Consider the following 25,191-nt stretch of genomic DNA (forward strand, 5'->3'; position numbering starts at 1 on the left):
TATCTATTTTTCACTATATTCATTCTTTTTTTCCCCTCACCCCACCCTTTCCACTCCCCACCCACCACCGCCTCCAACCAACTAATCCTACCACATAACGTTTTTCTTTGGAACTTCCCCATCTTGGCCACTGTAATCAATTCTTCCTCAACCCCAGGATTTTTCTTCAAGACCCAATTGTACTTAAGGACAAACTATCACATCAGAAGCACAGTGTTTCTATTCAGTATTGTCCTAGATCTGTTGTGTGTTGTATAAACAGACTTAACTTCTCTTTGCTTTTTTTCAAATAGAATTGGCTCAGGTCAGGCAGGAATATTTGCATACAATTTCAAGTGTGTAAGAGATAGTTTTTGGATGAAAGATATTTAAGGAAGTCATGTGGCATTTACTGAGCATTTACTATGTGCTGGGCAATGCGCTACAACATTTTCTACTCATTGTCTCATTAAATTTTTAAAATAATTTTAAGAGGGAGATCAAATGATCCCCGCTTAATAGACTGGGAAACTGAGGCTGAGGGTTGAAGTCCCTAGCCCAAGATCTCCCAGCAGGAGAGTGATGGTACTGAGATTGGTCTCCACGTGTGATTATATGGAGCTGGCAGACATAGCACTATAAGGCACTGCTGCCTTTACCCGGGAAGCTTTCCCTGATCTCCTATCTGCGCTCTCAGTGCCATGTGGCTCCCCTGTTCCAGGATGTATGACACTATATTGCAGTCGCTTCTGCCTCCTCAGCTAGACTCTGAGCCCGAGGAAGGCAGGGACTGTGTCTTTTCTGTTCACTGCTGTATCATCACACCTGACACAGGACTGATACTGAGTGGGTGCCTGCAAATGTGTATTAACTGAATGAATGAATAAATGAGTATAATGGGCATTTGTATGGCTCCAAGCATTCACCTTGAATCTAAGGGGAAGGAAAATGATATGCTTCTCACCAGTAGCAAATTCCTCTGCTACCAAGGAAGCCTTGGGAAAAGAAAGGAAAAAGGAAGTGGGAGAGCCTGAGTGGATTTCAACTGGAAAAATGAGGCAACAGGATATATTATTTAATTTGAAAAATAAGTGGGAAAAAAGTTGCATGCCATGTATTTGTTTCCAATCAATCCAACATTTATCCAATTTTAGTCTTTTGTATCTTTGTGATTGTTGTCATATCTGTGAATCACCTATAATATTATTTGCTTAATATTTTCCTTAACATTGGCCCACCTTTCAAAACATACATGTATTTATTTTAAAAGGAATCTTCATGCTACAATAAATGGGAAGCCATTATCACTTGCTTTAAAAAGTAGATGACCTGAAAATAAGTATAACAAAAATAGAAGAAGCAATTACATTCTAGCTGATACTGTTGCCTGCTAAAGGACCAGGGCTGCGGACTGCTTTTTTGTTTAACAAGGATGATTAAGAAAGTGGTAGGACAGGGTTAAAGACACACTAGCACCAAACTGAGGCTTCTTCTTTTCTAATGAGAAGAATTTAAAGAGGATTGGAAAGTAAATAACTTCCTCACTAAATGACTTAATGTGATTTAATGTGTCTGTGTCTTAAAATCATCTCCTGTACCATGTAAAGTCATTGTTACGTTGATTGGAAAATGCTGAATAGGTGGAAGTAGGCCTGCTCTCCTTGGGTGTGATATCTTAGACAATTCTGCTAAAAGCTATCTTTCTCTTGAAAAACAGAGGATGGTTTATTTCTTCCTGTCTTCACTCACAGCTCTGTTCCTGTGAGGGAAGGGAGAGAAGAGGACAGAGGCAAGCTGCCAATTGTCAGTGTCCTTCAGTTCGGAGCCACCTCTGCTCCAAGTCTTAAGAGGCTCCCCCGAGGCCATCACCTGGAGGTGAGCAGCCACCCCAGGCTGGAGCAGGTAAATCAGGGGGTCTGGGAACCTCTGCAAACAAAGCAAATCTACTTGAAGTCACCTTTTCAGCCTAGAACATTTTATTCTAGTGAAATCTCTCTCCTGCCCCAATTCACTCACTGCGAAAACCAACATAATTTATCTTCTGGAGGGAAGGGTGCAGACTTCAGCTTGGGTTTTTTTTTTTTGGGTCAAGCAACAGCTCAGCCTAAATCATTGGAAGAAAAAGTGGGGGAAAGAAGGCTAGAGCAAGCTGCCAAATTGCAAGTTTGGAAATAAAATCAACATGGGCATTATCTTAAAGGTTAGGGAGAAGATGGCCCCAGTGTTCTTGAGAGGAAGGAAAGGTTTCCTATCAATGTTCTCTTTGCCCCATTTCTTTTGGAATCACAGACATTTTTTTTCTTTTATGAGCCTTAGGATCAGGAGATCTTGCAGTTCTGGATGCCCCCTTTTAGGAAGTGAGGAGGCTAATATTTGCTGAACACTATGTGCCTGGAAGGGTGCAGGGCATACCCCCCATTGTTCTCATCTTCTCAATAACCCAAAGAGGTAGGGGAAGTGTCAGCCACATCTCACAGATCAGAAACACCTTGTCCAAGGTCACATAGACTCTAAATAGCAGAGCCAGGACTGGACTGCACTATCCTGATTCTGAAACCTATATTATTTATATTGCTACCCTCCAAGGATCATGGGAATAGAACTAGAGATTTAAAAGGAATGTTGATGCCTCTATTTAATGTTCTGCCACACAGGATCTGCTCCAGAGTCCCAAAAGATTCATCTTCTATGTGACTCATTGTCCTGTGGAGCCAACCCATTTTACTGATGAAGGACATAATTGTTAACGGACTTTTACTGAAGTGAGCATTACCTTTTTTCTTATGCTCCATGGACATCTCATCAAGGACCCTTGAAGTGAGGTTACCATTCTTAGCTCCCACAGCAAAGAGATCCCATGAGACTGGAGACTGAAGAATCTCATCTTGTATAAAGACAGACCAAGGTATGATGGTTTTCCTTTCAAACCTATAAACCCTATGGGATTCATTCCATTCTTTTCCTGCTGCCAGGATATTTAACAAGTATTTCCCTGACAAAGGAAGACATTCATTGCAGAGCAGATGAGAGGACTCCAAGGTGACTTATTTAGGCCATGCAGGGGTGAAAGGCCTAATGTTAGGTCAGGCCAAAGGTGCTCACTCCCTGAGATGGGCAAACAGCTTGGCTAAGACACCAAGAGATCACAGCCTTCTCATTAAGGCTCTGTGCAGATGGTGGTACCCACCCTTCCTGCATGTGGTGTTTGTCTGCAGAGGCTGAGAACATGCTAGGGCAAAAGCCAGATGCCTGGGATTTCCCAGGCTGTCTGTCCAGTGAGTAATAGTCCCTTCTCAGGGGCTGCTGGGTGCTGCAGAGGATGTTTCTGGTGAAGAGAGGCTAAAGGGAGGAGACCCGGGTTTTTGTTCTTTGTGCTAATTTATTCTGTTATCTTGGTCCAGACCTTCCTCTCTGGCCTTTAGTTTCATTTTCCCTAAGAAGGAGATTTCAGTACTAGCTCTTTCAGACCCTGAAAAAAAGAAACACACACTACGTCTCCATCCTTCATTGGCTACTTACAATGTGCAGCCATGGGGTAAGCACAGGAGCTGCATGCCCTCCGCTGGAGTGAAAAGCATCATCAGTATTTGCTCCCTGGGGCTTGCCAGCTCCCCTTCTCTGGCTCCTGACTATTGGCCTCAATTCATGGCCACTCTCTGCCCTCCTCCCTGATCCCTGGTGGTGGCCCATGACTACAGTTGTTTGATACCGGCTGTGCCACCTCTGGGAGATGTTCTGGTCTTGGTGCTAAGACTTATAAGCTGGGCCTGGGTATTGTTTGACCTGGGGTCCTGGAATGACCACTTAGTGGGTGCATTGCTTAAGCAGGTTTCCTAACTTACAGATTTATTTTCTTCTTTTAAGATTTCCCCCTTTTTATATCTAAGGGTTGTTGTGAACCTGAACATGAGATGAAAAATGAGGAGGCTGTTTGTAAAGAATCCTGAAAATATGAGACAGTGCAGTGGGGGTGATTAGGAATGAAGATCTGGCTGGGACAGACTGCCTGGGTTTGAATCTTGTCCCTGTTGCTTCTGAGCTTGTGACGGGGGGACAAGTAACCTAACCTTACTGTCTGAGTAAGAGGGTGCTAGTACTCACCTCACAGGACTTTTATGAGGATTAACATTTATCTACAGTAAGTACTGAGAACAGAGCTTGACACAGAGCTAGAACTCAATAAAAACTGTTCTTGCCCTTACTGTTGTGTTTTTATTACTGTTAGTGTGGGCTGCAGCCTATGTAGAGAGGGAATCTTAAGTGGAGGTAGAGAGGGATGAAGCAGGCAAGACTTCCTGAAGGAGGGAGGCTTTAGCTGATTTTTGGAGTCTGGCTAGAGGGAAATTCTAGAGGGAAGGGTGTAAACAAATGCCAAAATGGGAATGTTGGCAGCGTTGGAGAGAGAAAGATGCCCCAGGGAGAAATTTAGCTCAGCAATACTGAGTTATTGAGTGAGTACAGCTTTTCTTCTGCGGCTCACACGTATGTGTGGGATGCTGCTATGGTCTGAATGTGCCTTCCCAAAACTCCTATGTTGAAACTTAATTTTCAATCTGATAGTATTAAGAGGTGGGGGCTTTTGGGAAGTAAGTCATGAGGGCTCTGCCCTCATGCATGGGATTATCATCCTTTAAAAGAGGCTGAAGGGAGCCTGTTTGTCCCTTCCACCACGTGGGGACACAGCTAGAGTGCACTGTCTTTGAAGCATTGAGCAGGCCCTCACCAGACACCAAATCTGCTGGTTCCTGGATCTTGGACTTCCCAGCCTCATAACTGTAAGCAGTACATTTCTGTTGTTTATAAGTTACCCAGTCTATGGTAATGCATTATAGCAGGCTAAACAGACTAAGACAGGGGTCTTTTCGCTTTACTCAGTTGAAGTCAGGCTCTCTCTGTCCCCATTTGGGGGGAAATGTGGAGCAGGAGGAGAGCAAGGGCTTTGCATTCAGACAGACCTAGGTTTGAATGCCGGCTTTGCTCCTCACTGGCAGAGAGTCTTTGAGTTAATTTATTAATCTTAACCTCCTTGAGTCTCAGTTTTCTCACTTGTAGCGATGTTGAGGGAATTAATTTAAATGAAAAGATTCTTCTCTCCTTCTTTCCCCACTTCCTCTCTCGCTCCTTCCTTCTTTCTCATCCCCACCTCTCTCCATTCACTCTCTGGAAGAGAGAATCTCTGGCTGCTCCTACAGCTGCCACACATGAGCACAGCTGGTTGCCAACTCTGGCAGGGTGCCAGGGAGATGGTGCCACGGGAAAAAATTGTAAGTGCCATTGGAACAAGGAGAATTTCATAGAATTAGAAAGGTCCAAAAGGTAGCTTTTTAGTATGGGTCACAAGCAGGCTGACTTGTAAGAATTTTGTTTTGCTGTGTTCTTTGTTACACCCTCCCAGAGTTTTAGCCAGGTGACAGTGTGAGCAGCTTAGCACCTTTGCCATCTGCCCACCCATTATGTATGTGTGTAAACTGCCTCAGTCACTTAAATTTGTGCACTCTGATACAGCTCATTCTTCTTAGAGACAAGGAAGCTGAGGTTGAGAGAGTAGGAGTGACTTGCCCAAGGCCATGCAGGGGCTGGGCTAGACACCTGCCGCCTTAAACCTGAGCTCTTTTCCTCACACAGAAAACGGTGTCAAAAGCAGTGGGATAGGTGTTGGGATGTGGGAAGATGCTTTGCAGTAAAAAGGGAATTTGTCTTACAGGTGAGGTCAATTTTTCTTAGATTGTTTTGACTGTTCAGTCCAGAATGAGAGTTCCTTTTTTGGATTATGTTCATAAAATCCTGCTGATTGGATGATTCTCACCATCCTTTTAGGCTTGATGAAAAAGATTAAAAAAAAATCACAGGTGCTGAGTTTTCCTGAGAAACTGTGGCTTCAGTTCCCTTACCTCCTTCAGGGCCCCTCCCAAGGGTGAGTTTTTAAGCATGATGAATTATTGTGGTCAGCTGCGGCAGCATGCCATGCCCAGGGGAGTAGAGCCCTCCGCTCCTTGGCCAGCCTGCGTCTCTCCAGCAGGCCAGCCTGCTGTGCGTTCCTGCACAGACACTGTCACTGCTGCAGCATTTCCTCTGTCCCAACAGAGGCATCACAAATCTCCGAGAGGAACGCATCCACTTCCTGGCCTGGTAGAGCGGAGAGCAGAGGTGGGTATTGCAGAGAGTTGGGAGAAATTGCTTCTGGTTGCCTGGAGTTTGAATTACCTCCACTGGACTTGGTTGTTAGGTTTTGCATTGTTTCCTATAGGATGAGCTCAATTGGAGGCTGTACTAGAGACACACTTGGGGCTCTGGTCGTTCTGTCCCATAGACACAGCCAACTCTTTGCTATTCTTTTAGCAAGTGTTTCTTGAGCCTCTAATCTCATGCTATAAGCTTTGGGGGATACAGAATTGGCAGATAAGTTTCTGTCTTCCATAGTTACCTTCTAGTTGAAGAACATGTACCAAAGTTAAATAATGTTATAAGCCTATGGGAGAGACATCACTAGGTAGACATCAATGTATACAGTAAATGTTTATTAACTGCCTACTCTATACTGTGAGCTAGGCGTTGGTTTATCATCAGCTGAAGTTCACTGGTCAGGGTGCACAAGGGTTCTGGAAAAAGGAAAAATCTCAGTAGGGTGCAAAGTTTTATTATTCTAATAGCAACAAATATTTATTTATCCCCTGCATGGTATTAAATGTATTATGTAGATACAAATATTATCTTGTGGAGGAGGGACAATCACCATCTCACTTTACAGGTGGGCCCAGGAGTCCAAGAACTTCCCCTAAGGCTGCTAGTCGGTGAGTGGCAGAGCTGAGATCAAACCCCGTATCTATCTGACTCCAAGGTAGCAATCCCTAAAGGCTTGGCTCTTCTGATGGGAACTGAGCTGGAATTTGAAGAACAAGCAGATCCAAGAAGGAAAGATTCTCATGGGTTGAATAGCCTCAGAGCTTTGAACTTTGCTAAATATTTCAAGGTTCCCCTCCATTCTTAAGATAAAAGAAAACGGGTACCAACATAACCTTCTAAATGGCCCTTCCAGATGGGCCAGCTGTTCAAAGCAAGGACATTACCTTCTCCATTATTACACTTATTCCTGTAGAAGAACAAGCAAGAACTGACTCCATCTTCCCAAATGCATTTTCTCTATATGCCATATTAGGTCCTGTAGGCTGCCTCCTCCGCCCAGGTGCTACCTGCATGAACTTGATATGAGCTTTATTAGGACTTAATTTCTTTATAATTGGATATGATAATTACCTTTGAGGTGTAGTGAAGATCAAATAAGATAATATTAAATACACGGTTTCTAGAACAGAGGAAGTACTCAAATAAATTTGCTTTGCTTAATTATTACTCTACATTATATTTTGCTTATATTTCGACCTCCTTGCCAGACTCTAATCTTCCCATGGTATTTTTTTAACCTCATGAAATCTAATTTGAGGCCTGAAATACAGTATGAGGCAAAACTGATTGAACATCTAAGAAGGGGTTTTCATATTCACATTGGGTGATGCTGAGTAGGAGTTCAGTTAGCCATTAACTTCTGTGTGTCAATTACATTTTTGTTTGTTCACTTTTCACTCGTACTCCCTCTCACCAATCATCAACTCATTTCCTACTAGGGATGAATAATGGTGCCAGGAATTAAAAAGAATTTATAATGGAGATGCTTAAAACTACAAAAAAGTAGAGAGAATAATATAATATTATTACCCAGTTTTAACAATTGTCAACATTTTGCTAATCTTGCTTTAACCATTTTTTAAAACTGGAGTGTTTTAAAGTCAATGCCAGAATCACGTCATTCTACTTATAAATACTTCATATGTAGCTTTAACTAATAAGGACTTTGGATTCTTTGTGCCTAGCTGCATTTCCAATAATCCTGAGTAGCACTGGTAACCAGTCATACTTACACTTCCCAGATTGATTCAAAAATTGCCTTTTAATAATTGCTTCATTGAAATCAGGATTTAAACAAGGTTCATGCATTGTATTGGTTAATTATGTCTCTTAAGTCTCCTTTATTTTTTAATAGTGTCCCTTCTCCCCACCTTTTAATACCATTGGCTTGTTAGAGAAATTGGTTCTTTTGTAGATTATGAATTTAGTTGATTACTTCTTCCTGCTATTATTTAAGTTTTTCTTTTATCCCTTCTTGTTATTTAAGTTGTTCTTTTATCCCCAGTATTTCCTATAAAGTGGCAGTAAGTTTAGAGGATGATTATATTCAGGCTCCATTTTTTCAGCTAGATGACTTCGAACATATTGTGAGTATTGTACTTCCTGTTCTACCACATTCTGGGTGTGTAATGTCAAGTCTTCCTAATCTGCATGATGTCAGTCTGGTCCCACCACGGCAAAGTTCTCCAGTCAACCTTTCACCTAATGAGTTTGGCATGCCCTGATCATCCTGTCTAGGTCCATCTTTTCATTAGTGGTTGCAAAATGGTGATTTTTCTAACTCTTTTGTTCTTTCCAGGCCTTTTGTTTTTCAGGCCATCTTTGATTTTCTCTTCTATCCTAATCTTTTTTTCTTTTTTAACAGAACCTAGGAACATTCAAATGTGGACATGAATGGGGGTTACAAAATTTAGTTTGTGGATTGGAGCTGGACTGGCTACATAAAAATCAATGTGATCTTTATAGAAGTACAGATTTCAGGATTCCACTTCTGTGGATTCTGACTTAAGAGGTGGGGAGAAAGAATAGGAAGGGTTCTTTGTTTTTAAATCAAGTTGCTAAAATGTAGCCAGGCCAAAAGAGGGGGAGTTTTAAAATCCACCATCTAATATTGCAAGAGATGAAGTTTGCTACCACACTTGCATGTCCTTTCTGAATAGGACACAGGTTGGGGACAGGAGGGGTGAGAGGAACTGAAATGAATTGGGAATGTCCCATGGATATTGTGGCCTCCATACTGCCCCTTACTTGGAATTTGTAGCTACACTTTCTTTGGTTGATCCTGGTCTCCCTCATTGCATGAACCTCAGAAGCTTCAAACTGTAACAGTGTATGATTCCTTTGTACCTCTCTCCAGTCTAGATCTAATTACTACAAGCTGTTGGGACTTCAGCATGATGACAGAGGATTTTCTAGGATTATGCTCAACATGTGACCTTCAATTACTGTGCCTCAGGAGGGTGGAGGTTAGCTAGGCAGGGAACTGGTAGGGATGGATGGGATTTCCAGATATGGATGTCAAGGGGCTCAATTTCTGGGGATGCTAGAGTCATGCTGCCTAAACTTTAGTGCCAGCTTGTTAAAAAGAAAATGCTGGAATCACAAATCTGACCATAGGTTTCAGTATGTCTAGGAAAGAACCCAGGAGTTAGCATTTTTAACAACCTCAGTATTTAAAAGGATTAAATAAAGACTGCTCTGGTGGAAACAGGCATGGATTTAGTCCATTCAGCATAACCGCTTGCTTCTCTCATCAGACTTTGGGATGTCTGCCTCCTGACATCCATGCACAGCCCCGGGCTTTCATAAAACCACTTTGAAAACCACTGGGCGGGGTGATGGCTGAAGTTTCTTCCCACTCTGACATTCAGTGATTCTGGGTTTGATCATGTGGAAGGGCCATGATAGTGCTCTCATCCTCGCCAATACTGCCACATGACTCAAGCCCGGCCAGCAGAACTCTCCCCCCCCTCATTCACAGTGAAAGGTTCAGAGGAGAGCTTGTAGCCCAGTTCAAGCTTGAGTCTCCTCTAAGAGGAGTAAGAGCCTCTTCTCTTACTATCTCAGTGTTGTAAGAGAGAGGATCTTGCTTGTCTTCTCAGATGAACATGAACACAGACCCAAATGCTAGGTAGCTCTCTTCTAATGAACTTACAGGAGTGAGAATGCTGTAAGGCACCTCATCCTGCTGAGAAGAAATCTAACTTAAATGCATGTCTGCTGATGGGGTGAGGGGGTGGGGTGGAGCTTTTCACATTCCTACTTTGAACAATGCATGGTGCTGGGTGTTATGGAGTAAGGTAGACACAACTCCTTCTTCAAGGAACTTATTTATTTGGGGAGATTCTGACATATGAAAAATCAATGAATTAACAATATATGGCAGTATGGAGTGCAAAATTGATGCTATAAACAGAGAAGAGACTTTTGAGGAATACACTCATAAAGCTTGAAGAATGGATTGAATTTATTATTACTGTTCATAAAAAGGGATATATCATACATATATATACATATGCACACATAGTTGTTTATTAGAAAACACAGGTGCTGTGTCTTTTACAGAGATTTAATTCACATAGTATAAGAGGAAATCTATTAGGGCACATCACTGAGAATTTCAGGGATCATTCCAGCTTTAGTCATGGCTGGATCCTGAAGATCAATGTCATTAGGGCTCTCTCTTCACTTCCTGGCTCTGTTTTCTGATCTGTCTTGCCTTCATTCTAAGAAAGGGTTTCTCCATATACTGGAAGCAGCATAATAAATCTCCCAATAATTCTTGGCTAATTATGGTCTTTTTAGCTTAACATCCCAGAGGACAAGCAAGCTCCTCTTCCTTACAATGCTCAGATAGTAAGTCTTAGAGGAGACGCAAGCTCCTCTGGGCAGTGAGCTCTCCTTTGAACCATTCACTGTGCACGAGGGGAGGGAGGGCTCTGCTGGCCTAGCCTGAGTCATGTGGCAGTATTGGTGGGGATGAGAGCACTATCTTCGCCCTGCCACAACTGTTTGGGTGGAATGGATTGTTCCTCAAAGGACAAGTAGGAGGCAGGCATGCAAATTCAATAGCTTTCTTCCCAAAACATGGAAATAAGAAAGAACAAAAATCACAGGTAATCTAACACAGAGGAGGTGCACACACACACACACTCATAACACACACATACACACTTGTGTGTATCCAGAAAGATGTTCATGCTACTTTAAGTGAAAAACTATAATAGAAACAGTTTATACAACAATATCTCATTAAAACTTTTAGTGCATTTATTCTATTTGAATTTGCATAAATATGTATGTGTTGAAAATATAAAACTGAAATGTACTATTTATTGTATAGAGTTTTCCCCTTGACAATCATGAACATAATTCCTTGTCATTAAATAACATCCTATGCTACTCTTCTCAGGCCTGTGTTGTGTTAGGTGGTTGTAGAGTGATTTGGCTGATACCTGGGTTCATTTAGGAAAGCTGGGCAGCATTACTAGAGCAGGCGTTGGGATCTGCTGTCCCTGCTTACTGGTACTTTAGGTCAGAGGATGTCTATCTGGCATCTCCTTTCTGGGTCCTTTCCAAGTCTATCTGGCATCTCCTTTCTCGGTCCTTTCCAAAGGGACCCAGCCACTCAGTCCCAAGCAAGCTTCGGGAGTTGAGTGGGACCTTTAAGCAGGAGTGCATTGTCTACTTTTGAAATAGGAATCTCAAGGCCCAGGCATTTATATATAGCCTTTGTTTCAGCAGCCCCGTGTGTAGCTGGCATTTCTGGGGTCAAGGCAGAAAAGATCAGGGACAAGTAAAAGCTGCAGGAATTTATTGAAGGAAAGTAGGTTGTTTCAAAGCTGAGGTTTGGATTTGGGCTTGGTAGTAAACTCGCATGACTCCAGAGAAGCTGCATGCACACCAAGGCTGCTGTTGTCTCATCTCCCTGGTGGAACTGTTGCAGGTGAAGCACCTGCAGATGACATGGATGAGGGGAGGGAAGCACATTCAGGCTAAGATGACTGCCTTTGCAGTGGCCTCACTGACAGCGCTGCAGCTCCAGTGGAAGGTCTCTCGGGCACTTTGTTGGCCTAGTGGAGGGCACAGTTTTGGTGAGTCCCCCTGCTTCACTTCTGGGGAAGACTGACCTATTCACTAAGACGCTCTACCCAACACACACAGCGAGGCACTTAGAGAAACTGGGGTGCTTCTTCTCAACCTCAGAGTAGTGCCTTCCAAACTAAAAAAATGTAAAGAAGAGAAGAAAAAATAATAGGTAGGAGGTGGGTCCCTTTCTTTAAAGGAAATTGTACTTGGGTAGAAGAACACAGGGTTGCTGGTAAAGGCCCTGTGGGTAAGTCTACCTGGGTGTGACTCCTGCTCCACTTCCTGCTGGATGGCTTTGAACAAGCGACTTAACCTTTCTCACCCTCAGTTTCCTCATCTCTATAATGGGAAAAAGACTAACAGCTACCTCACAGTCTCTTGGGAGTATTAAGTACGATGATGCACATTAAAAATACTCACATATAACCTGGTATTAAGTGCTCAATAAATGTTAGCTGACACTATTAACAGATTTTAGGGAAAAACACAGACTTGCCTTGATTGGAGCAGAGGTAAGAATCCTGCCTTTTCTTGTCACTGTCACATTTTTGGAGTCTTAGGGATCTAAGGAGTTTGAAAGTTACTTTGTAGAACATTGTATATTATACACATATAGTTACACATGGAAAGAGGAACAAGCCATACTAGCATGTCATATTAGAAATTGTAGCTTGGGCAACATAATGAGAGCCTGACTGTACAAAGAAAAAAATAAAAAAAAAATTAGCTGGATGTGGTGGCACATGCTTGTAGTCCCAGCTACTCAGGAAGCTGAGGTGGGAGGATCGCTGGAGCCTGGGAGGTTGAGGCTGCAGTGAGCTGTGATCAACCACTATGCTTTGGCCTGGGTGACAGAGCGAGACCCTGTCGAAAAAAATAAATAAAAGTGCACTAAACTGGAACTATGAGTCCTGCATTCTAGTCTTGATTCTGTAATAAACTCACTTCAAGGCTTTGAGTCACTTCACTTCTCTGGGCCTCAGTTTTCCCATTTCAAAAATGGACTGTTAGGTAGCTGGTCTTTAGACTATATCCTGGTGAACTCAGGTTTCAGAGAGGTGCTGGTGATTGCTAGGGGATTGGAGGAGATTATAGGATTACACTAATTATAACCAGCTTTGCTAGCTGCTTTCTGAGGGTTCTTGCATCTCTTGTATGGTACAACACGAGACTAGGAATCCAAGAGGCAATTCTGCTTTCTTATTGTAGCATTGTTATGATGGTGGCTTGTATAATCTCATTTTAAAGATGAACCACATCAGACTCAAAGGGCTCAAGCAGTAGGCCCAAAGACCAGTAGCTGGTGCCAAGCCTTAATATGTATTCTGGAAAAACACTCCTATTCCAGTGCTCATTTCACCCCATTGCTTTACCTTTTGTAACTCCTGGACACTGCGTTTTATAAAATGGAGCTGACAGAGGCTGGGTGAATTCAGTCTTCCTGATAAGCCACCCATCTTAAAATAACACCATCTCACTGTGCTCACATCTCAGATACATTTGTCACAAAAGGAGGGCAGATAGACATCCAGCCTTCATTTGACCTTTAAATCACCTCCTTTTTATCAGCTGTGGCTGATCAGCTGCTCTTTTTGAGAGCAGGTGGGTCGACATAAGATTGATTGGTTTTCTCTGCAGGGGAGTAACTTGGCCCTTTCCAACCCTCTGACCTGCAGAGGCCCTCTGAGCTCTGAGATCCTCGGCAAGAAACAAGAACATAGATTAACAAGGCAGAATGAGGGGCCTCTGTGCCTGGATGCAGGACAAGAAGAGAATAACCAGTGAGAACTCGGAAAGAAGACCAGCCCTTGGGACCTTGCACAAGTCCTTTAGTTTATCCTGTCCCCAAATCCTAGGGTGTTTGTGACAATCAAATAAGAAGTTACATAAGTAGATAGAAACTTGTCAGCCCAGTATGGGCCAATGCAGGAAGTTTTGGACTTGGAAGACATTGTGTTGTGGTGGAAAAAGTGTGAGCTTTGGATCCAGTACCAAAGATGGGTTTGAATCTCAGCCCTGTCCCCACCCAAAGCTCATCTGGAATTGTAGCTCCCACAATTCCCACATGTTGTGGGAGGGACCCGGTGGGAGTAATTGAATCATGGGGCGTGTCTTTTCTGTGCTGTTCTCATGATAGTGAATAAGTCTCATGAGATCTGATGGTTTTATAAGGGGGAGTTTTCCTGCACAAGATCTCTCTTTGCCTTCTGCCAGCAGCGTAAGATGTAACTTGCTCCTCACCTTCCACCGTGATTGTGAGGCCTCCCCAGCCATGTGGAACTGTGAGTCCATTAAACCTCTTTCCTGTATAAATTACCCAGTCTCGGGTATGTCTTTCTGAGCAGCGTGAAAACGGACTAATACACCTGGCACTGACAGGAAAAAAAAAGGTTAAGACAGTTGTGAACCCTTGAGCAGGTCACTAAACTCCTCTGTGGCTCAGTTTCTTCATCCAGAAAAAGGAAATTATAATGCTGAATGTGTAGGATTATCATTAAGTGTTAGGGTAATCAACTTGCCTGGAGCGTATCTCATAGTCAGTGCTTAAAATGGTAGTTTTTGTTACTGACATGGAAATGATTGATAAAACAAAGGCCTCAGGGCTTATAAGGAGCAGTGATTATTTTATTGGTGAACAGGATGTTCTATTCCTGTTGGACCAACTGATAACAGTCACTTCATGAAGAAAAAAGGATTTCGAGTGGGATAGAACACTGGAGTTTTCTTTGGTGGTTTTGTCTGGTGGGATCTATTTAATTGCATTCTGCTTAGAACCAACTAATTGTTGAACAATTCAGCTGATCACACACTAGCTAAGAAGGCCATGTGTGAAAAATATCTAGAGAGGTCCTAGCTATTTGGGAGCAAGTCCATCATAAGCCAATATGTGACCCGGCTGCTGATACAGATGAGCCGCTCTTGGAGTGCATTAACAGAAGTAGCAAGCCTAGAGTAAGGGAGGAGATGGTCCTTCTGCATTCTCTTCTGGCTGGGATACACTTAGAAATATGGGTTCAGTTCTCTAAGAATCTCATTGTCAAACCTGAGTGTGTTCTGAAGAATGTGAGTAAGAGAGGAAGGATCTGGAGACCTTGCCATATGGAGAACAAGGAAAAGGATGAGAGAGGCTTTTCCCCTGGAGGTAAGAATGTTCACGGTGATCAATGACTTTAAACTTCTGAAGGGCTGCCATAGGGAAGGAGGAGATGATGGAACACACTGTGGGTGAGTGGAGGTGGGGTCAGAGTCTATCAAGCTTGCCCAACCTGCCTTATTTTTATTGTTGTTCTGTTTTGTTTTGTTTTAGACTTTTAGCAGCCTGAAAGCCATGGTTTTTAGTTTCTGTCTCTAGTGATAAGTGAAAAAGAGGGATGAGGAAGGGGTTTTGGTGGCCTAACCAGAATCAGAAACTAAGAACCCATAATTGTATTTTCTCCCTTGGACACCCCTGGAGGTCTTTTGGACAAAGTTACAAGGAGGAATATTCAATTCGGGAAGATACTGAATTGGGCCACCTTGTGAGGCAGTAAATCTCCTGGCAGCTGAGATATTCAACCAGAGGCTAGCCAAAGTAAAGCAGTATGTGGTGTGGAGGTTGTGGGAACAGGATTTGATGTTAAATCTGGGTTTAAATACTGGCTGTGCTGTGTGGGCAAGAAGTAAACATCTCTGGATGTACTTGCCTTAGCGGTGAAATGGAGACAGAGCTTACACTACTGGATTGTGGGGGTTAAATGAGATAATATACGTAAAATCCTTAACAGTTGCTCTTAGTATTATTTTGGTTACTTATCAAGGATAAACTCACCAGGGTTTCCTTCCCACTCTACATTTCGGGGATGCTATGAATGAAACAGGCCACTGCATTTCTCCTTGATTGTTCTTTGTTCTCCACTTCAAACCAATTGCCGTTTCATTGCATTTTGTTAATAATATAATTCTAGAGAAAGCTGGCCTGCCATGACTGTTTTTTAGTGTTTCTTCCTCATTAATTTAGATCTTCTCCAGCTGATGAACATTTTTGCTTAGTAGAAGTTCATTAATTCTCCCCTCCCCCACTCATTCCAGCAATGCAATTTAAACAGCATTAATCCGGTATTTAGTGAGAAAATGGAGTTTTATAATGAGAAACATTCAGTTTGAGACAATCTTTTTTTCTTCTTAAACAACTTTTTTTGAAATCCTAATTTAATGATGAATTATCATCATTTGTGTTGGAAGAAGGTTTAAGAAGAGAGAGAATAATGGATGAGGGTTATGAAATTTTAGAGCCAGACGAACTCTCATCTGGCCTCTCGTTTTATACATGAGGACATGGGTCCCAGAAAGGTTGACTTATGGGCTCCAGGCCACTGAAGAGTGAATGGCAGAGCTGGGTTGTGAACCTCTTCTTGCCGTCCAAGCTACCTTCTGTCTGCTGGGGGGTGGCAGGCTTGGGTCATGTTCTCCCACTGTCTAGTCTGAGCTTGGCAAGTTTTTCAGCTGCAGTGAAGCTCGATTTTTTGATCTGTAAACTGCCCATGTAGTAATAGTTCCTCCCTTGTCAGTATTAGGGGTAGGTTAATGTAAGTAAAGCAATTACAAAATTGCTGGCACCTGGTAGGCATAGCGAGACTGTCGAATGAAGAGACAATAATTTAAGGTCATTACTGTTTATAGTTATAATTTACCTGAGTGCTTCCCATATGCTGGGCCTTTGCTGAGCTCTTCCAAACCACCCTTTGGATAATGGTTTGAAAGGGCTCTGGCTAGGATATCCACCCTATGAGGTATTAGAATGGTGCAAAAGTAACTGCTGTTTCTTCCATTACTTTCAATGGCAAAGGGCACAATTACTTTTGTGCCAACTTAATAGAAAGTCTAACATGTTTCTACTGTTATGAGAACTCTGGAACTTTTATTTCCCCGTTCCTGTCTTGTTTGTTGCCCCCAAAACCTCATCCATTTCCTACAGGAATTAACAATGAAACCCTTAAAATGGAAAGTTCTCAGGGAACTGTTTTAGAACAGTGGAGTAGGCAGTTCCTGGGGAGATGCCTGTTATTCCACAGTGAGGGGTGAAGATAACTCACAGTATGGGGTGGGACTCGGCAGCTGTGAGAAGCCAGGGGAAGCAGGGTGAATCACTGTGGGTACAGGAGGAGGAGTTTGACTAATCATACCTTATACCAGTGGTTCTCCACTGGAGACAGTTTTGTCCCCCAGGAGACATTTGACAATGTCTGAAGACATTTTTTGTTGTCATGGGGGATGGGTGATAGGTGAGTGTGATATTGCTGTCTGGTGGGTAGAGACCAGGGATACTGCCACACTCCCTAAAATGCACAGACCAGCCCCCAACAACAAAGAACTGTGGCCCAAAATGTCAACAGTGCTGAGGTTGAGATACCCTGCCTTACACACATCCTATGATTTGGTCTTTATGACAAAGTATGAAGTATGAGGAAGGGAGCCGGTATTTAATAAGGGTAATAGGATCCCTTCTGTGCCAGGCATTACATTGGGCTGGAGTTGGGAAGACAGATTTTAACTGCCTGATAACTTGATCAGTGGGTAGGAGCCTCTTGGATCACTCTATTGACAAGGATTCCGACGCACAGCAGGAAAGAAGGCTGCAATCAATGGACTCCAGTGCTGGCACTTTTCAGCTGTGTAACCTTGAGCAGTTACTTAACCTTTCTGTGCCTCAGTTTTCATGTCTGTAAAATGCTGATGATAGGAGTATCTACCTTATTGAGTTGCCATGAGGATCAAATTAATTAATAATTTAAAGAGCTTTTCGAACTATGCCTGCCGTGCAGTTAGTTATCATCATCCTCATTATCAGGAACAAAACAATCTTGCTGCGTATTTACCATCCTTGTTTTGTCAAATTATACACAAAGTCTCATATAAGTAGATATATTAGATATGTATAATTTAACATGTGTAATTTGCCCCATTTTTAGGATGAGGAAATTTTGTTTCAAATTGGGTAAGAGGACAGAGAACTGATCCAGAATGTTAAACTAGTGGGTGAGCTTTTATAGAGAGTGTTGTCCTAGTTCATGAAGTGTTTCTTCAACCAGCTTTATCCCTTGCCTAACCCTGAAATGTGTATATCGACCCTTGGGGGCTGGTCTTCATTGCAAATTTGTATTGTTCAGTTTTTTCTTGAGCTGTGTTCTTGTTAGGCAATAAAGATTGCTTTGGCACTTACTAATATGACCTGCCCATGGGACTTTCAGAAAAAGATAGGTGTGGAGTCAGACCAGGGGCTTACATACAGGCAATCCCCATATGGTATGTTTTGTTTGTCTCTCACAGTTTTTTGAAGTTTGAATTTGTGGCCAATGTTTATAAATCAAAACATAGCACATAAAAATGTAAGGTTCCAGTATTTCTGAAAATGAGAATATCTGGTTACACTGGACCCACATTAAAACATGGCAAAAATTGGCTGGGGTAGCCACTCTCCTCCCTTCAGATGCTGAACTTGCTAGTTTGCCCCACTCCCCACCCTGCCTCATTGCATTCTCAGTACTGAGGCTGAGCGGTAGCTGCCGTCTGTTCACTCACACTTGGCCTGCTTCACTTGTTCCTATTTCCTGTCTGCCCTGCAAGCACCAGGGTTTGCAACTGCTTGCACAGAGCTGATTATGCTATCTCGTTACATTCAAAGCGCTTTCACACATGCTGACCTTCTGCTACCTGTGAAGAAGTCAGGGCAGGTATTATTGTGTCCACTTTCTAGATGTGAAAGTAGAGACTCAAAATTAAGCAATTTGCCCAGGATCCCACAGCAATTTTAATGCTGAGTTAGGATTAGAGTAGCTTGACGGCTCCTGAAGCTTTGGAATTGGTTTGTAACAGACTGTAAGAACTTGGAAACACGGTTTTATTCCAGGGTCCTCTAGTCTCACAGTTGTAAAAAGGAAGACTGTAGTTTCAAGACTTTGTGGATTTCTAAAATTTCTAAAAAATTGAGAGAACCCGACACATGTTGTCAACTTTGTTGTCAATTTTCATTTTGCCAGGTAAGAATATTAAATTCAAGATAGAAAGCTAATCATCACTATAATTTTATAAAATAAAGGATATGTTATAACTATAAAAGAAGGAAAAACTTAATCTCAGAATAAAGGATGGCCTATCTCAGGAAAAGTGTGCATACATTTGTATGCATACATAGAAATATTATTAAACATTTCCTTTATTTTTTTTATGTCAACTTGGCACATCCAGGAAGTAGTACTTGGGGAATCACAGGATTGGGAAATCTTTAAGATTATTTTCAGCGTACTCATTCTAGGTATTTTTGTTTGTTTTTGTTTCAATGTAACAGTTTTGTGACCCAGTCTCCAAACAAATCAGAATGCTGACAGGTGTCATGTAGGTCATTTGGGCACATGCCTTTCTGGTCTCCATTCTGCTCCTGCTTCCAGATCACCTGGCTTGGATAAGAGAAAACCAAATTACCTAGTCTTTGTGAAAAAATTATTTAGGCATTGGGAGTTAATTCCTGGCTCCAAGTGGAGCCTCCACCAAGTAAATCCATGCCAATGGCTCTCCGCATAGGTGATGCCAAAGAAGCTGGATATACGGGGCCTGCGTTATCTCAGAAAGCACCAACTCTCTGAAAACTCTCTTGGAGAAATGGAGAAAGATAGAATGCAAACTAGAGGTCGGGAGATAAGTGGTTGAGTTCCAATTTTTCTAGGATCTTTTGTGTAACCTTGGACAAGCTATCTCCCCTCTCTGTGCCTGAATTTCCTTCTCTCTAATGCAAAGAGAGTAGATTAGATGATATTTAAGTTCCCTCCTACCTCTGACATGCTCCAATTCAACCTAATTCAATTCACAAAATCAAAATATAAGCAGGGAAGGCCCTGAAAGGTCATCTAGTAGGAGCACCTTTTTGTCGCCTGCTCTATTCAATTAAATGCAAATGAAAAGTACCCAGCCATAAGCTTCAAGGAACACCAGACTGTCCCTTTCATCCGTGAGACCGGTGCTGTGATCTGAGAGAGGCAGGACAGCTGAGCCGTGGAATAACCTGACTGCAGTTTTGCTGGGGTAGGAAATGGCCTCATTGTTTCATCTGAGTCCAACTTTGATCCTGGGCCTAGTGGCTCTCACAATAAGGGAGAGCCTTTTGCTATTGTATTTTTTATGACTCCAGTCCATCTTTCTATTTTCAGCTAGGAGCAAATTATGACAACCCCTGTGGGTGTATTTCCCTGCTAAAATTTTTCCTTTGGAATGTCTAGGGATAAGGGGTGCAAAGAGGGGTGTATGGACTCACAGGTTCTTAGCCTGTTAGGGGTAGGGACACACACAGAACTGATGCAGTTTGAAGCTTGACTCCTTCCAGGTGCTTTCCTATCCAATGTTGTTGTAGCCTGTGTTTGCATACTTACTGTGATGGGGCCCTCACTACCTAAAGGAAGCACTTATACTTTGGCCTCTGTTGAGTGGTGGTCTTTTTACTGAGTTGAAATCTCTTTCCTCTGCTTTTTACTCATTGTTTCTGGCCCTGCTCTCTGCAGCCACTCCGAAGAATTTTGTTTCCTTCTTACTTGGTAAGTCAGCCCTGCATCTTTTCTCTTAGTTAAGCATTCTCTTCACCCTCAGCCATTTATCTCTTTTTTTTTTTTTTGAGATGGAGTCTTGCTCTGTTACCCAGGCTGGAGTGCAGTGGTGCGATCTCGGCTCACTGCAAGCTCCGCCTCCTGGGTTCATGCCATTCTCCTGCCTCAGCCTCCTGAGTAGCTGGGACTACTGGTGCCCGCCACCACGCCCGGCTAATTTTTTTTGTATTTTTAGTAGAGACGGGGTTTCAACGTGTTAGCCAGGATGGTCTCGATCTCCGGACCTTGTGATCTGCCCGCCTTGGCCTCCGAAAGTGCTGGGATTACAGGCATGAGCCACCGCGCCCGGCCAGCCAGTTCTCTTATAATTTCCAGACCTCTCACCAACTAGATTATTATCCTTGGGCTTCATCCTAACTTATTCATTCATTTACTTATTCAACAAATATTTATATAGTACCTATCATGTGCCAGGCTTTGTGCTGCATACCGGTGATGGGGTGTTAAACAAGACCTGATTTCTGGCCTCTGAGTACTATGGAGAAAACATTCATTGAGTAAATAATTCTGAAGCCCCACTTGGTGAGTTTGAACTCCAGCCCCACCATTTACCTTTTGGAGCTGTTCCGTAAGTTGTTTGACTTTTGTGGCCCAGAGTTCCCCTATCTGCTGAGTGGGGGAGGGGGGAGTAATAATAGCTACTTCATTAGGGTTGTTATTAGGAGTTAAAAATGAAAAGTACCTAGAACCAAAGTTGGCATGTCATAAACCCTGAGAAAATGTTAGCTGCTGTTACTACTACAGTACTACAACTACTACCACAATGGCAGAGAAAAAGATGCTCAGGTGCATGGACTGTGGCGTAGTGGAAGCATGGAATTCTCCTCTAAGGAAGTAGCATTTAACCTGAGACTTGTAGGGTGAACAGGAGTTGGCCCAGTGAAGAGAGAGAGGAGAGTGGTGAGCAGTCCAAGCAGAAGAAACAGCATGTGCAAAGGTCCTGAGGAAGGGAAGGTACTTGGCATGTTGTAGGAACAAAAGAAAGTCAGTACGGGTAGAGCTTAGTGAGGCAATGAGCAGCAGGAGACATACACCAGAGTGGTGAATGGGACTGCATGGTACAGGATCTCACAGGTCATTTGACGACTTTGGGTTCTGTAAGAGCAATGGCCAGATGCTAAGAGGTGTAAATCAAAAGTATCTGAGATAGGTCTCAATCAATTTAGAAAGTTTATTTTGCCAAGGTTAAGGATGTGTTCCTGACACAGCCTCAGGAGGTCCTAACAACATGTTCCCAAGGTGGTCAGGGTACACCTTGGTTTTATACATTTTAGGGAGACCTGAGATATCAATCAATACCTGTAAGACATACATTGGTTTGGTCTGGAAAGGTGGGACAACTTGAAGTGGTGGGGGTGGGGTGGGGCAGCTTCCAGGTCATAGGTAGATTTAAAGATTTTCTGATTGGCAATTTGTTGAAAGAGTTATTATCAATAGAAAAGAATGGGTTACAATAAGGGGTGGTAGAGACCAAAGTTTTATCATGCAGATAAAGCCTTCAGGTAGCAGGCTTCAGAGAGAATAGATTGTAAATATTTCTTATCAGACATAAAGAGTCTGTTCTATTAGTAATTTATTAGTAATTCTTTTTTTTTTTTTTTTTTTTGAGACAGAGTCTTTCTCTGTCACCAAGGCTGGAGTACAGTGGTGCTATCCTGGCTCACTGCAACCTCTGCCTCCCAGGTTCAAGCAATTCTCCTGCCTCAGTCTCCCGAGTAGCTGGGATTACAGGTGCCTGCCACCACCCTTGGCTAATTTTTGTATTTTTAGTAGAGACATGGTTTTACCACATTGTCCAGGCTGGTCTCCAACTCCTGACCTCAAGTGATGCACTCTCCTTGGCCTCCTAAAGTGCTGGGATTACAGGTGCGAGCCACCGTGCCCGGCCTCTATCAGTAATTCCAAAAGGGAGGAGGGTATAATGATGCAATCAGGCCTCCCCTTACTATCAGGGCCTGAACTAGTTTTTCAGGTTAACTTTGGAATGCCCTTGCCGAGGGGAGGGGTTCATTCAGTTGATTGGGGGGCTTCAAATTTTATTTTTGGTTTACAAAGGCTTTAAGTTGTGGAGAAGCAAGGCAAAGGTTTGCCTTTTGTGATCACTCTGGCTATTCCATAGGTTCTGAATACATGAAATTCTTTGGGATCATCATCTCCTTTAATTTGTACCCTTTACTCTTATTGACACAACCAAGGATCACATTTGCTCTTTAGGTGGTTTTATAGAACCAGTGGCTTATATCCAGGGTCTCATTCCATAAGGCCTTGCCTTGACTTACTGGTCTTCAAACTCCCTAAAGAATTACACAATAGAAGCTTAAAGTATTATCCCACACAGATGAAGGAAAATCCTAAGGCTGGAAATCTTTAGATTATAAGAGCACAAACTCCAATAGCGTGGTTTTAGGCATTGTAACAGGTGGTGGAGTGGCAGCTTTGGGCAGGGGGACCTACAAATAGCCCTGAAATCCCAAGGCAGTCCTAGCCCTCTACCCCCCAGGCACAGACACCCTATGATTATATGCCATTTTGGGACACCTATGGGGTACAGTGAGACCTTTTAATCAATACTTGGGTAGAGAGACAATCCTTTTTGAGGCACATATCCTAACTCCTTCCCAAGAAGCTGAAGCCTTACTCTGAGTATCTCTTTCTCTTTTTCATTTGTGACACTGAAATAACAGGGCAAGAGTAGGGTGGATTGTGGATAACCTGCTGACATCAGTGACAGACCAAATAATTGATTTTCTTCTAAATCCGGATTATGCTGCTGTAGCTCCCAGGAACTATTTATAGTGCCCGTCAGTCTTATTCTGTTGTGAGCATTGGTTGAGGTGTATATATATACACACACACACGCATGTGCACACACACGGAAGCAGATTTGAACACATACACACAACTTCAATAGCAATATGCCCAGACCCTCAACTCACAATGTCTCAAGTTTATGTACAGATCCACACATTTACTTTTAAAAACTGAGGTATAATTGACAAATAGAAGTTGTATATATTTAAGCATACTATGCAGTGTTTTGATATATGTATACATTGTGAAAAGGTCACCAAAATTGAGCTAATTTATATATTTATGACCTTGCATGGTCATGATTACTTTTTGCATGGTGAGAACATTTAAGATCTATCCCCTTAGCACATTTCAAGTATATAGTACAGTACTGTTAACTACAGTCACATTGCTGGATGTTAGGTCTCCAGAACTCATATATAATAACTTAATTTATATAACTGAAGCTTTGTATCCTTTGACCAACATCTCCCCATTTCTCCCTCCCTTCAGCCCCTGGCAACTACAGTTCTACTCTGTGCTTCTATGAGTTTCAGTATTTTAGATTTCACATATAAGTGAGATCATGCAGTATTAGTCTTTCTGTGTGTCTGGCTTATTTCACTTTGCATAACGTCCTCCAGGTTTATCGGTGTTGTTGTAAGTGGCAGGATTTCCTTTTTTTTAAGGCTGAGTAATATTCCATTGCCTATGTACATATACCACAATTTCTTTATCCATTTATCTGTTGTTAGACATTTAGGTTTTCATATCTTGGCTATTGTGAATTATGTGGTGTTGAACATGGGAATGCAAATATCTTTTTAAGATCCTGATTTTATTTCCTTTGGATACATACCCCGAGATTGGATTGCTAGATCATATTGATAGTTCTACTTTTGTTTTTTTGAGAAAGCTCCATACAGGTTCCCATAACGGCTGTTCAATTTATGTTCCCACCAACTGTATAAAGAGTTCCCTTTTCTCTACATCCTCACCAGCTTGTCTCTTTTTTTAATGATAGCTATTCTAACAGGTGGTCTTACACCATTTTAACACAACCTGTTACAGACCTTCAGATCTGAAGAGGCCACGTGGCCATCCTGAGCTTTCTCTTCATTCCTGGTTAACTGTTTTTCAGTCTCTGGGATCTTGCTGCTGAAAGAGATGCTGGTGGACCAGCCACAACATCACCGAGGCTGCTGGATATGCAAAATCTTGGGTCCCACCCTAGAACTCCTGAGTCAGAATCTGCCTTTTAACAAGATCCCAGGTGATTTGTATGCATGTTATAGTCTGAGGAGCCATGGGCTAAAATATTTGCCTCCCTTGGCAAACATAGCAGTGGCTCCAACCAGAGCAGCTCTATTTTTATGCTTGATATTAATGGTTTCTACAGAGGATTTTACTGGAAGAAAGGGCTCCCCTGCTAGGACGATGTATGAAAGCTGCTGCACCACACTGTGCTGGCTTTCAGGTTTGGAGGATGTTTCCTCTCAGAACCTCTTGTGTGGCCACATTTTTCCATTTGGACACTTCTCATATACTCACCCCATTTCCTAGAATGTTGTCTCCCACATCCCCCCATGTTGCCAGACTAAATCCCATACAACTTTTAGAGGTCTCAGCTTCTAATTGATTCCTCTTGTAGGCTGCAAATGCACAGTGAATGTCTCTTTGTAAACACTGAACATACTTGGAGTTTTATGCTTAATATCTACCTTCTCCAAGAAATTATGAACTCCATAAGGTATTGTTATTTGGTGCTTAATAGACATGCAATAAATAGGCATTGAAAGAATGAAGGACATAGGAAGGTTGCTCAAGGAGGACTACGAGTAAAGGTCGTTCATTCACTCATGCAGAAAGCATTTCTTGAACACCTACTCTGTGTCCGGCAGGGTATTGAGTCTTGGGGGCACACATAGCTCAGGCCTGGGTCCTTACTGCAGTTGCTCTTAGTATAGCAGGTGGAGATGGACATAAACACTGAGGCACAGGCAGGTGGGAGCCAATATCA

The 25,191-nt window shown here is 42.5% G+C and overlaps 1 long non-coding RNA gene across 1 annotated transcript in view; it reads left to right on the top strand.

Moving 5' to 3' along the window:
- The window catches only part of LOC117980409 (uncharacterized), a 415,604-nt gene that overhangs the window by 86,595 nt on the left and 303,818 nt on the right, over nt 1–25,191 (top strand). Inside the window, exons 3-4 of the long non-coding RNA XR_008625459.3 lie at nt 1,731–1,881; nt 2,634–2,884. This is a non-coding gene — a long non-coding RNA (uncharacterized LOC117980409). The remainder of the gene's footprint in view (nt 1–1,730; nt 1,882–2,633; nt 2,885–25,191) is intronic.

This window comes from Pan paniscus, chromosome 4, assembly GCF_029289425.2.
Source record: "Pan paniscus chromosome 4, NHGRI_mPanPan1-v2.0_pri, whole genome shotgun sequence".
NCBI lineage: Eukaryota > Metazoa > Chordata > Mammalia > Primates > Hominidae > Pan > Pan paniscus.